The sequence below is a fragment of the Lissotriton helveticus genome, chromosome 8 (assembly GCF_964261635.1).
Source record: "Lissotriton helveticus chromosome 8, aLisHel1.1, whole genome shotgun sequence".
NCBI classification, from domain to species: Eukaryota; Metazoa; Chordata; class Amphibia; order Caudata; family Salamandridae; genus Lissotriton; species Lissotriton helveticus.
The window spans coordinates 630,370,988-630,384,136 of record NC_136069.1 but is presented as its reverse complement, the minus strand read 5'-3'; positions in this window follow the sequence as shown (position 1 = coordinate 630,384,136).

Sequence of the window (13,149 nt, the reverse complement as noted above, 5' to 3'; positions counted from 1 at the left end):
CACCAAATCTCGGGAAAAACTCCTTCAATTGCACCTTAGCAGTAGTAATTGCAGTATTCTTCAATCCATTTGCTGAAGGCACAAACCACCACTAGAACATACTTTAAATTATTACACCGCTCAAGCTGAATGTAGTCCATTTGCAGGACTTCAAAAGGTGCAGTTGGTGTGACAAAACCTCCAGATGGAGCTCGCGTTCCTTTTCCAGGATTGTATTGCAGACAAATCAAGCAAGACTGTACTACTCTCTTAGCTGTGCTAGCGATTTCTGGATGCTCCCAAACTTGCGTAAGCATTCTTATTATTGCGGAAGCTCCAACATGTGCTAGCCCATGTGCCATCTGCACCATAGGTTGTACGAAAGCTAAAGGCAGCTTCCATCGGTCCATCTGCTTATTTCTCCAACAACCTTCGTCATCTAATTCTCCCTCTTTAGACCACTGCTCACCTTCCTTGTCAGAAGCTGTCTTCTGTATCTCTCGCACTTCCTGCCTAACATCGTGCCATCTTTCAGCTTGTGACTTCACTACATACATAGAAGTAGTGTTTCTCTGCATTGCAGTTTCACGGTCTACAAAGGCATTTCCCTGTCCAATTTTGTCTGTTACTTTCTTGTGTGCACTGCACTTCACTATGGCTATTTTCTTCGGATATGTCAATGCAGTCAAGAGATTGTGCACTAATTCTCCATGCATTATCTGTATCCCATGCGCTACTCCAAAAGCATAGCGCCTATCTGTATAAATGTTCACACACAAACCAGCACTGAGCTCACATGCTCGCGTCAAAGCTATCAATTCAGCTGCTTGAGCCGATTTCTGCGGTATGAGAGCTGTCTCCACTATTGTCTCAAGCGTGGTAATTGCATATGCGGCTGAAGTCGTACCATCTGGTAGCTTCAGGCAAGACCCATCAACCCACAGTTCACCATCTACATCTGGAAGGGGCGTATCCTGCAAATCAATACGACCCTTTGTCTGTTCCTCAGTCAGAAAAATACAATTGTGCGTTTCTTGTGACTGAGGCTGAGTCACCGGATATGGCAACAAAGTAGCTGGATTCAAAGTTGCACATCTCTTCAATGTAATGTGGGGGGCTAGCAACGTAAGTTCCTATCCTGCGCTAGGTAAGTGTTGCGTCTTTGTCTGATTCAAAAGGGCATCAACAGCATGTGGTACTAGCACTAACAATTTATGTGACAAAACTATTCCCTCACTCTGTCGAATTGACACAGCTGTTGCTGCGACTGAACGAAAACACCCAGGTAATGCTCTAGCAACAGGATCAAGGACTGCTGAAAAATATGCACACGGACGTTGCTTATCGCCGTGTAACTGAACCAATACTGACAATGCACATCCGTCTTTCTCGTGTACATAAAGTGTAAAAAGCTTCGTATAATCTGGTGTGCCTAACACTGGTGCTGAGCAAAGAGCTTGTCGTAACTGTCGAAAAGCACTTTCACATTCCTCTGTCCAGGGAAGGGGTACTGGGGTATCTTTCATCAAAAGTGCTAACAAAGGCTTAACAATGTATGAAAATCCCAGAATCCACTGTGTACAAAAGGAAGTGAGACCCAAAAATGCACGTACTCCTTTCTGTGTAGTGGGGACTGGCGTATCCAAAATTGCTTGTATAGGATCTGATGTCAATGCACGTCCCTCCTTAGACAAAAGGTGACCTAAGTAGGTTACCTTTGGTCTACAATATTGCAGCTTTTTCCGAGACACTTTGTGGTGACGTGAAGCAAGAAAAGAAAGCAAAGATAGAGTACATTTTTCACACTGTTCTGGGGTGTCAGCTGTCAGCAAGATGTCATCGACATATTGAATGAGAGCCACACCCTCGGGCAATACAAATGAATCAAGTTCCCTTTTCAATGCTTGACTGTAAATACTCGGACTCTCAGTATAGCCTTGAGGAACTCTACAAAATTGGTACGATCGATTATACAAAGTGAAACCGAACAAATATCGGCTGTCAGGATGAATAGGGATCGAAAAGAAAGCGTTCTTCAAGTCTATCACAGAGAATGTAGTAGCAGTTGGAGGGACCAAAGTAAGAAGTGTTGTGATGTCGGACACTACAGGATACTGCGGTACGACAATCTTGTTCACCTCCCTCAAATCAATGATGAATCGATAGACCCGTGTATCAGCATCTCTTTTCAGAATCGGGAGAATCCGACTATTGCAAACATTGTATGGGACTTCTTCTACAACCCCAACTCGGATCAAATCATGCATAATTCGTATAAGTGCTTCTTCTCCCTCCTGTGAAATCCTGTATTGTGGCAAACGAGGTAACACAGCTCCCTCCTTGATGCTGATCTGAACCGGAGGAATAACCATCTGACCCACATCAGTGTCTGAGGTAGCCCCCAAAGATTTAGGGAGTGAGGCCAGTGCAACATCTTCTCTAACAAGGCAAATCCTGTCAAGTTCAGAATAATTATCATTTAAAATGACTCGCACCCCTTCAGGAGAGCATCGTATTGTGGCTCTAAAGTACTTCAGCATATCAAGGCCCACAATATTGTCTGGAGTATTTGGGGAGAGCAGAAACGGACATGGAGCACTAAATTAGCAACATAGAATGGGAGCGGTTGTGACAATGGGCTAAGGGAAGGTGTTCCATCGAAACCTATCGAAGTAATAGTCGTGCCAGACAGGGGAGCCCTCGGAACCGCCAATTGTTTAGACAGAGCGCTACGAGTAGCTCCCGTATCAACCAGAAACCGATCAGTAGAACCCAAAACATGTGCTGTAACATAGGGACCCGTCTGATCTACTGGAACTTCAACTGATTCCTTACCCCATCCTAGGCAATCCTATGCATGAGCAGAATCGTAAAGATCAGGCTGAACATATTCGGACATTTGATATTGATTTCGTCTATCGAAAGTGTTCTGTCTATACTGTGGGCGCACATTTGTGTCGGATCGGGCACGATCATTCACATTTCCCCGAGGCTCCGAGGATCCAGTACCATTTCTCCCTTGGCCCCGCCCACGGGTTTCTTGCTGGGGACGCAATAATGGACAATTACGCATCCAATGGCCAATCTGCTTACAATATGCACATTGATTGATAGATAAGTTCGTACGAGTGTATGGAGTATTGAGGGATGCTCGTCCACCTCTATCATAGTTTCTATCAGGGCCCCTATCGTAACCTCTAGAAGGTGGACCATAAACTTGACCCATCATGACTTTCGTTTTTAACTCTTTAGATTTCTTGTCCTCGTTCCCCTTCGCCTCCGCTTCCTGGCGCTCATAATATTGAGCCATCGTTAAAACAGAGGCCGGAGAGGAAGTAGTCCAAGAACTTTCGCTAGCTTTCAGGCGGCTGGCTATTCCTGGTAACAGATTCGTAACGTATTTATCGACAAACAAATGCCTGCCGGTATCATCTGTTAAAGACTGGCCACTAAAATCATGAAAAGCTTCCTTAAAACGTGTAAAGAAATCAGAAACCGATTCGTCTGTCTTTTGTTTGCATGATGCTAGAACAGTCCAATCAATCTTTTTAGGGGGAATAATCGTTTTAAGTTTAGTCAAAATGGCTGCAGGAAGATCTAATATTAATCGATGCAGCTTTTTGGCGGGTTCTCTATCTGTATCTAGCCATTCAAGATCTTTCCATTCAGCACCAAAAATAGCGCGGTCATCAATTTTACGAACTGTCCGCCACATGTCTGGCGGTAAAATTAGACCGAAAAACAAATCTATATCACATAAGGTCATAGTACAGGAATTTAAAGCGCCTTCGACTTCCTCATGAAAGGCAGCTGGATTTTTACGCGGATCAGGCAATGCTGCTTTAAGCGCCATTACATCTGCCCTATTCCAAGGAGTGTACACCCAATTATAAATAAAATAACCTTTAGAATCACTCAAATTTTTAGCATCACTGTCACCCGCTCCTTTAGGAGGAACATACAAGGGCGCGGCTTCCCGCATAGGTCTCATATCGGCAGATTTTATCTTATCTGTCTCGAAGTCGGGGGACTGCGGTTCTCCATTCGGATTGGACTGTGGAACGCTGTCCGCATTCTTTTTCTGCTCCTTCAGATGGAACGCCTCATTTCGTAATTTAACCAGTCGTCTAATCACGTCTTCTACCTGGGAAAAAACAAAAGAGCCATCACGTAACTGTTTACGATCATTTGTATATCATTAGGTTCTAACACCAGAGAGTGTTTTTGAAACATTTCTACAACTTCGTCAGCAAATGTCGCAAAAAAATATATCTGCTCCTTTTCCGACCAATCCTTTATGATAGCTAAGAGATCGGGAGCAGAATTAATATTACGTAATGCTTTACGAGCAGCCTGTCTGAGTTCGGACGAACGCTCAACAGATAACATAGATCGTGTGTCCCGCGCTTTCCGTTGATCTGTGTCAGAATCCTCGTCATGTTCGGCCGGAGCGGACGGAACGGCATACGGAGGTGGAGGTCGATCTAATAACAAAAAATCATCTTGCGGTTTATTAAGGACAGGATAGAGAGGGAGTCGGACAGGATATTGGCCAGATATCTGTAACCTTCGCTCATTTTCCTCTTGCTCCTGTAATTCTTTTGCTTCTTTCTTTCTCAATTCCAGCGCTTTCTCATACACAGTCTTTGGCTGTTCTTTTTCAATCAACGCTTGCTCACATTTCTCTTGCTGTCGCACTTCTTTCTCCCCCATTCGCAAACTTTCAAACATATCACGTCTAGACCGTCGCTCAAACAAACATCGCTCCACATACTCAACCTTTCGCGCATCAAATGACCCATGCAGTGGCCAACGTAACTCAGGATCCTTTTTAGTGTATTTGTGCCACAATGTGCTGTACATTATGGCAGAAAGACCAAACTTCACATACATATCTCTATTAGGTGTCCCCTCAGGGGGAGCCGGCTGCGATTCCTCAAGTCGTAAACTGGTACCCTTACAAAAGCAGCACAACCTTCGAAGTGCGCTAAAAACAGGCATATCAAAAGAAATAGTGCAAAATATACACTATTTATAGGGAAAGAGTGCTTAAGGTACCTCTTAGTACGTTGCGCTATACAAACAAAAGTCGGAGAAAAATCTCCACATTGCCTGCCTATATGAGTTGCAACACATATATTTCACAAATACACATACACATCCAAGTAGACTAGTCTATTCCCAAATACAAATATGCCACGGTAAGCGTTCCTAAAACTACCTTACCACACAAGGGCATCCAAATTCCAAAACCTACAACAGGCGCCGCAAAGTGGCTCTTACCAATCATAGGCTGTCCAGGTTCCAACTGCCAAGTTCTAAATTCGACCAAACGGTCACTGCGCGGCAAACCAACAGAAGAGATCTCAGTCGAGGACCGGCGCCGCCTGGATGGTTGGATCGGAAAGTAGGGAAGAACCGCCTTGAGTGCCAAGACTCGGGTCTTCTCTGGCAGCGATCGCGTCCTCAGCGAAGTTCCGAACCTTCGTCGCGACCAATCCTTCGGGCATCCGAGTCGTCGATGAGCCCCATGTGTCGGGCGCCAATTTGTCGTACAGGCCTCAGCCAGACCCGCTAGTGCAAAGGGTTCGCCCTTCTGTACACAAAGTCCTCAGACTCCAAAGGAAAAAGTTGGCACGGAAACTGGAAATACAAAACATAACGTTTATTACACCTCATGAGGTGGTGCTATAATTCAACCAGTACCCTTCGATACTGCGAGAAGTAGCACAAAGGGCTACTGGACACATGGTTTATTTATACCCACACAGGGGCTCAAAAGAAGGTGGTACGAAGTATAAGAGCACATTTTATGTCCATACAAGGCAATATCGGGGAGCACAATCGATCAGTGGGAGGAGCTAACAATCTTGGGGTCTCGGCTGTCACATTCCAATCTAGGGTTAATCACTAATCGATGTGGACCCTAACGGTCAGCGGCAAAACACAGAGATGCTATTAATAGCTTGTTGCCGGGCAGATTCAAAGGCCATGAGCAGAAAGGTAGGACAAAGCACATGGTCGACACGAGGCAATGTGTGGCAGACAAAATGGCTGCTGTGAATCCAAAATGGATGCCGCTAAATGTCAAGATAACGGTCAAACCTCAGATGTCTTTTGCTAATGCTCAACCTAATCGCTGCTAAATTACAACAGGGAGGTCCTTGATAGAGTTCCTCCTGTGGCTTCATGTTTGCAGGAAAGCATCTAGAGCATCCCAAATACTTTTTGGGGGGAAGAGGGAGTTTGTCTGCTAGTGCATGTTGTTGTCAGCACTTTAAACAAAGCATAGCCAGGCTCACCAGGTATGGCAGGAGATATTCAAGACACTATTCCATGCTGTCCTGATCAGTTTATTGCCTATAATTAGCTTGAGGCCAATTAATAGGAGGTCTGTTAGGCTGAGGGGGGTATGTCCCTATAAGCAAGTCTAGCACCATTTCCAGTTCATGATTCAGAAAATGTTTAATATTAACTTCACTATAGACAACATCACTGAGGCACTTGGAATAATTTGCTAAACATCCATTTGTAACCTAGACATGCCTGGTATATCCCCCGACCTACATCCTGAGTGCTCTTGTGAAAATAATGATTGGGCCACAGGAGTGTTCATCACTATTTGGAAGGAGATTGACCTGTCTGCATGGCTCTTTGGCTCCCTTAGGTGGCACTGCCACTCATTGTTTAGTGAAGAGAGTCTAAGTGTAAGATTCCCTTAGTGGCAGGTAGGTGGATTAAAGAACTGATTCAGCAGAATTATGCTACTAGAATGGACAGGGTGAGAGTGTAATTTCCCTGGTTGATAGATGGCTGTGCATGAAGACCTCAGAAACCAGAATGTGCTGTGTGGATCAGTGAGATCTATGATTCAGCGACTACAGACAGGAAGTCACACTGATCAGGATCAGTTGGTAGCCAAAGAGCCGGAGAGGTGGATGTTAGATCCATGGTGCACCACTGGAAGATTATATGGTTTCTGACTACTCTGAAGTGTGGAGGTGCATAGCACGTGGACTCCGAAGTAAACGCTGGGATGGGAGGTCACCATTTTAAACATCCAATATGTGGGTGCTGTAGACACTGAACAGTCTCTTGCCTGGTCATAGATGGGGCTGCCCCAATGACATGGTGGCATATGAGCTGTAAGTCTAAAAAGATCCTAGGCTGGCTGGGAGTGCTGTCTGCACATTCCTTTGCTCAACTCTTTAAAAAGGGAGAGGAAAGACCTGCACGGTGTAGTTCCCATTACAATAAACATGGTAAAGCCCCTAGATGTGAGAATTTGTATTACACCCCAACCGTCAACGAGAGTCCAATAGGTAAACTTCAGGGACCCGTGCGTAGGGCTGTGTGACAGGTTCCATATAATGTGGAAGGGCCTCAGTCCCCTTAGAAGATGCCAGTTATATTTCTCGTCTGTTACATTTCCCATTAAGCCCAATGGTCACCACACACTCTCTTCTCCCCTGCCCTTTAAATTACTGCTACACAATAAATTGGTTTGACACACATTTTCTTAGCCTGTGCTCAATGAGAAGAACGTTAGTCCTCTTTCTGCAATGTAAAAAGTAAGGCAAAGGCTATAGAAAATTATTTGTTCGCTAGGGATCTTGCAAACCAAACTGCCATAGCCCACCTTCATGCACAGGAAGGCCCAAGACACTCCTATTTTTTGACACAGGTCATACTATATTTGCTATTTTTGGTAAAGAAAGCAGCAACAGGAAACTATGCCATGATCTTTGCCCCTCATTCTATTTAGTGAAATAAGGAAGTTATATTTTCTGGTGGTACTCATGAAGAGCTGAGTTGAATGGGTGGGCATGTGGCGAGTGGTTGTGTGTGGAGTGGTGAAGTTCCCTTCTGTTGAGGCTGAGAAGCAGCTGAAAAGGTCGAGAGGGCGGTGAAATAGAATGGAAGCCCCCTAGTGATGAGATTTAGTACTTTTGCAGTGATGACACAGTATTGTATCTGTTTGCAAATTATATGATCTGTGTTCTGTGCAATTTTTGCACGTGATGTATAAGGGTCTTGCCCTTGCTGTGTTGTACCCAAAGTGTGAGGGGAAGCCATGTCAAATCACCTCCTGCAGCATGCTTTGAATCCTATTTCACGTTGTCTCCTTCTCCCTAAATGTACAAACTCCACAAACAATATTGCAAAAGTAATATTCCCTTAGTCTAGCCTCTTTTACGTCCTAAAGCTGCTCTAATTTGAAAGCAACATAAAGAAAAGATTTTGGCCTAGATGTATCAAGCCGTTTGCGAATCGCAAACAGCCTATTTGCATGTTTTGGCATGCATCAAAAATTTGCAAATTAAGGAATCGCAAAAATGTGCGATTCCTTTTTTTGCCATAGCATTTAAGGAATCCCAATTTTGCAATTCCTTAAATGCTATGTATGTAGGATTTTTCAATTGCAAATTTTGGTTAAGAAATCGCAAATTACCACCAACTTGTAGTTGATGTTAATTTGCGAATTCTTTTAAAAATGCACAATTTGGCATTTTTGAAGGTGGCATGTGATGCACACACATGCCCATAGGGCATGTATGTGCGCCATATGCACACACATGTACATTTCAGGGGTGCAGCAGGGTGTCCTTGAGACACCCCTGCACCCTTGCAATAATTCTCAATTTGCGATTAGCAAATTGCGAATCGCAAATTGAGAATTATTTCACAATCATTCCTATGGGCCTCCTGGCCATAGGAATGCATGGGAAAATATTCCTTAATTGCGAATTCGCAACATGCGAATTCGCAAATAGGGAAGACTAAGAAATCGCAAAAAAATAGCGATTTTCTACATACATTCCATATTGCGAATTCTAAATATCGATTCCTTAAAATCGCTATTTAGAAATCGCAAAATGGAATCTTGATACATCTGCCCCTTTATGACATGTGGGATAATCCAAACCAAGAAACTAATACTGGCTACCTGAAATAAATTGTGAACATTTCTAATGCTATTTCTGCTATATTATTCCATGCATCTGTGTTTGCACATTAGTGTGAAGGTGGTTCTTTCTACATCGATACTTGTCTGGGTGAATGTAAATCCCTGACAGGCGAAAAACTGACGGAGTAAAGGCAATTAATATTTTACAGGCTCCCTTGGGACAATTTGCGTGTCTACCAAAAGTGGATCACATCATGATATTGCTTTGACATGAAATACCAAATGTGAATCAAAATCAATGAGGTGCAGAAATAGCACACAACTCCCGTGAGCGTGGTTTGTATTGGAAAGCAGGTGTTCTCATCATCACATTTCAAATAGATATTGATTTTATAAAGTGATGCAAACCATCAATATAATATAATCCATTCAGAGCTGTAGTAACTTTAAGAATATCTGGAGAAGGAAAACATTGTTGACTGGATAGCTAGTGCGCGCATGAACGTAACTATTGTTTATCTGGTGCAGCAAGGTAATTACATAATTATATTCTCCTTGTGGTAAGTTTTGCTTCGCTGTCACAAATAAAAACAAAAATGTGGCGAAAATGCGTGCGGTGAATCTTACCTTATTTTTGTTTTCCATATTTGGCTTACAAGTAATCTGCCTTCAAATATCGTTGACACCTGTTTATTCGTTCCATTTCAGGTGTATTACGTTGATCTATATTTTCCTGGTTTATATTTGATTTATATTTTCGCGATGCTATGTTTTGAATTTTACAGAGTGTTACCGTTTTTCACTGTATTTTTCTTTTGGAGCCTCGAAGCTGGATTCCTGTCTTTCGTGCGCATTATAAATAGCAAACAAACAAAGACACATATGGTCCATAAAACCATATCAGTTACAGAAAAATAGACACCGTGACGTTATCATCAGAGAACATGAGTGTACACAAAATAAAGACTTCTTGTAGAAAGTCAGAAGTTCAGGTAAAATATAGAAGTACTCAAAAATTATATTTTACGTCTGTCCTATTGACAAGTAGGTCTATATGGCTGGATTCACAGAAGACATTTTGGGCTAAGCGTAGAGCCTTGGGGTACTCCTGACGTGACTGTTTTTTTCTTCAGACCAAAAGGTTTCAAGTATCACTGCCTGTCTACACTATGAGAGGAAGGATTTAAACCATGCCAATGCCTGGCGGGAAATCCCACAGTCCTTATGCCATTGCAACAGGATGTCATGGGAGATGGTATCAAATGCAGCTGATAGGTCTAGTAAAATCAGTACTGCATTTTTTCCTGCATCGAGTGTTAGTTTCAATGTATCTGCAACTTCCAGCAGGGATGGCTCCATAGAGTGTCTTGGACGGAAGCCGAAATGTCGGGGATATAGGATGTTAGCTTCCTCCAGAAATGCTGTTAGCTAGTCATTGACCAACTTTTCGGTGAATTTGCTTACAACAGAAAGTAAAGAAATTGGACGGAAATTAGAAAGGGTAGAGGGGTCAGTGAGTTGTTTTTTCTGCAGCGGTTTAACCACCGCTAGTTTCCAATCCAGTGGAACTATAGCCATGTCTAGTGAGGAGTTTACAATTGGATTTATAACAGGAGTTACACAATCAACAACTGTATGGAGTAAACTGGGGGGCAGTGGTCATGGGGGGAATCTGATTTGCAGGCTAAGGTAGCTTGGCAAGACTGAGGTAGGCTGATTGTCCATATGATGGTCCTTTCAGGGAAATATGTTCTGACAAAGCAATTTCCGAGGGAGGAGTTGAACTAAATTCTGGTCCGTATTTTCTCCCTGAAGAATGCAGATATCTCATCACATAGTAGTTGAGGGGGGGGGGAATCCCTGGTCAATACTGTTGGTTGCAGGAACCATTTGGTGATTTTGGAGACAGCTTTTCGATTAGATTGAGCTTTCTCTAGCTGAACCGTGAAGTGAAACTTTTTTGAAATTTTTATTTGAGCATGGTATGATTTCAGGTACCTTCTGTATAGAAGTAATTCATCCGCATTATAGGCTTTTCGCCATTTACTCTCAAGATGTTTGCTTATGGAATGGTACTCTGCAGTGGTCTGTGAATATCATGGGGCTGTCTCTTTAATTTTTTCTTGAATGCTTTACTGGGGCTATGGTATTTATACATGTGCTCATCCAGTTCGTGAAGGCTGAAGCGTTACCTGACAGGGTAGGGGTAGAGGAAACTAGTGCCATGGTCAAAGTAGGGTCTCTTAGTAGTTTGCTCCATTGTCAGGGAGGTATGGGGCGTGTTGCTGATCGAGAAGTCAGAGATTATCCAGGCTCATGTTGAATTCTGAGAGGAATTCGAATATGGTCAGACCAGGCCTGCCTAATGGGGAATTTTGTTGCCAGCCTGTGGGAATTTGAACAGACTCCATCTAGGGTATGTCCAGCAGTATGAGTTGGTGAAATATTCAGATGCTCAAAACTCTACGTGCTTCAGGTGCTTAACCCTTTCCGTGCGTCGGATGGCCCCCGGCTGTCCCACATCACGGTGGACTTGTGCGGAGGACGGCCGGGGGCCGTCCTGACCACACCCAGTCATAAATCACCCGCACAGCGGCGGAATTCCTGCCGCGGTCAACGGGTTAAGCATGAAAGAAAGGTGCCAGCATTGCAGAAACTTCTATTAAAGTATTCCAAAGAGGAACAAGTGTTAGCATAAAGACACGCTTATAAAGGAATAAGGGATAAGGGAAGCAGAGAGGTCTGTATCTCTCAAAGTCCGAAGGGAATCTGCTCTACTGTGAACTATGTGAACAACAGGATATATAGGAAAACGTAAGATTCAGATGATGTTATCTCGATCACACCACCAACATCCAATGAGAAAACAGTGTTCAGGTGCTTTGCAATATTGCTCCCCCTTCCCAGCGTCTGAGCTAGGACAGCCATTTTCATCCTTGAGCATCTTGCCACTACTGGTATAGGCTGCATAGATGTCTCTCACGCAACATGTTAAACCATCTTGTTCTTGCCAAGATTTCTTTCCCAGCCTTGCTAACACTAATACATTGTCCTCCTAACTCTTACTAATGAAGTCATGAGAAGGCACCTGCATGGGAAAAGTTATTGCGAACGAAATGAGAAAAGAGAACTTCACGTTAAAAAAAATGCAGGCCTAGTGGAGCTAATGTTATCATGAATATTAAAGGTGCACGTTTAATACGTGACTATAAGTGCACATACAACTACAAATAAATGAAAACGTTATTAATAATTCAGGATTACACTCCTGTTACATATATAGTGAATACAATATATTTCAGAATATGCAAATGTAAAAGCGAATGAGAAATACATGTTACATATTATTCATGAAAACATTAGGGCACACGTTTATGACCGGTTCTCTAGTTTCTAAAGGTAATACATTTTTAGTGTGAGGATGGTTTTTGTTAAGGACTACATGTTTCGTTTCACATAAAAATGTTAAAACACACAGTGTGAATATATTGTCAAGCCCTGGTAAATAATTCATTTTCTGTGACGTGTGGGGGAGGGGACAAACTTATGGTGCTCCATGTGTTAATCCAGTTTGCATGCTGGCAACTATGCTGTTTGACTTATCTTTGTCAGACTTATCTTTCATGCAACAATCTTTCAAATATTTCCGCCTAAGATCGTCAATTATTATTTAAGGTAAATGCTTAACTGGACGTCTATGAGATCACAATGATTACAATAGTTATGAGATTACAATGTTTATTGGTACCTTAGTGGATCCAAATTAGAGGTGGCCAATGATTACTAGTGTCCGGGAATAACATTCACCCTCTTATTGATTTGCAACAAATTATTAGCTGTAGTGAAGAACAAAGGGAGTACTGTATGCAGTAGCTGTGGGTCTTCAACATGTGTTTTTAGGGGTTATCAGTAGAACCTCTGTTAAAAGACTTTCTGGTAAAGTGAAGATCCACAAATGCCCTTCAAAGCTATTCTTCTTAGTGATACGAGCAATCTGCAACTGAATACCATTGAGGGTCCTGTGCAATTTTAAAGCAATATTAGAACTGGATCTGGGAGCAATTGCTGTTGCTGCTCTAGTGGACAAAGTGTTCCTAAAATTATGTTTAGGGCTCGAGCAGGCGAATCCCAGATCCCTGGCATTATTAGGACAACGAGATCTAAATAGTGGTTCAATATTTGGTCTTGGTTCTTATTTATCAAATTTTAAATTAAAATAATACACAATTCTATTGATTCACATTAAGAAGGAAATCGTAGCT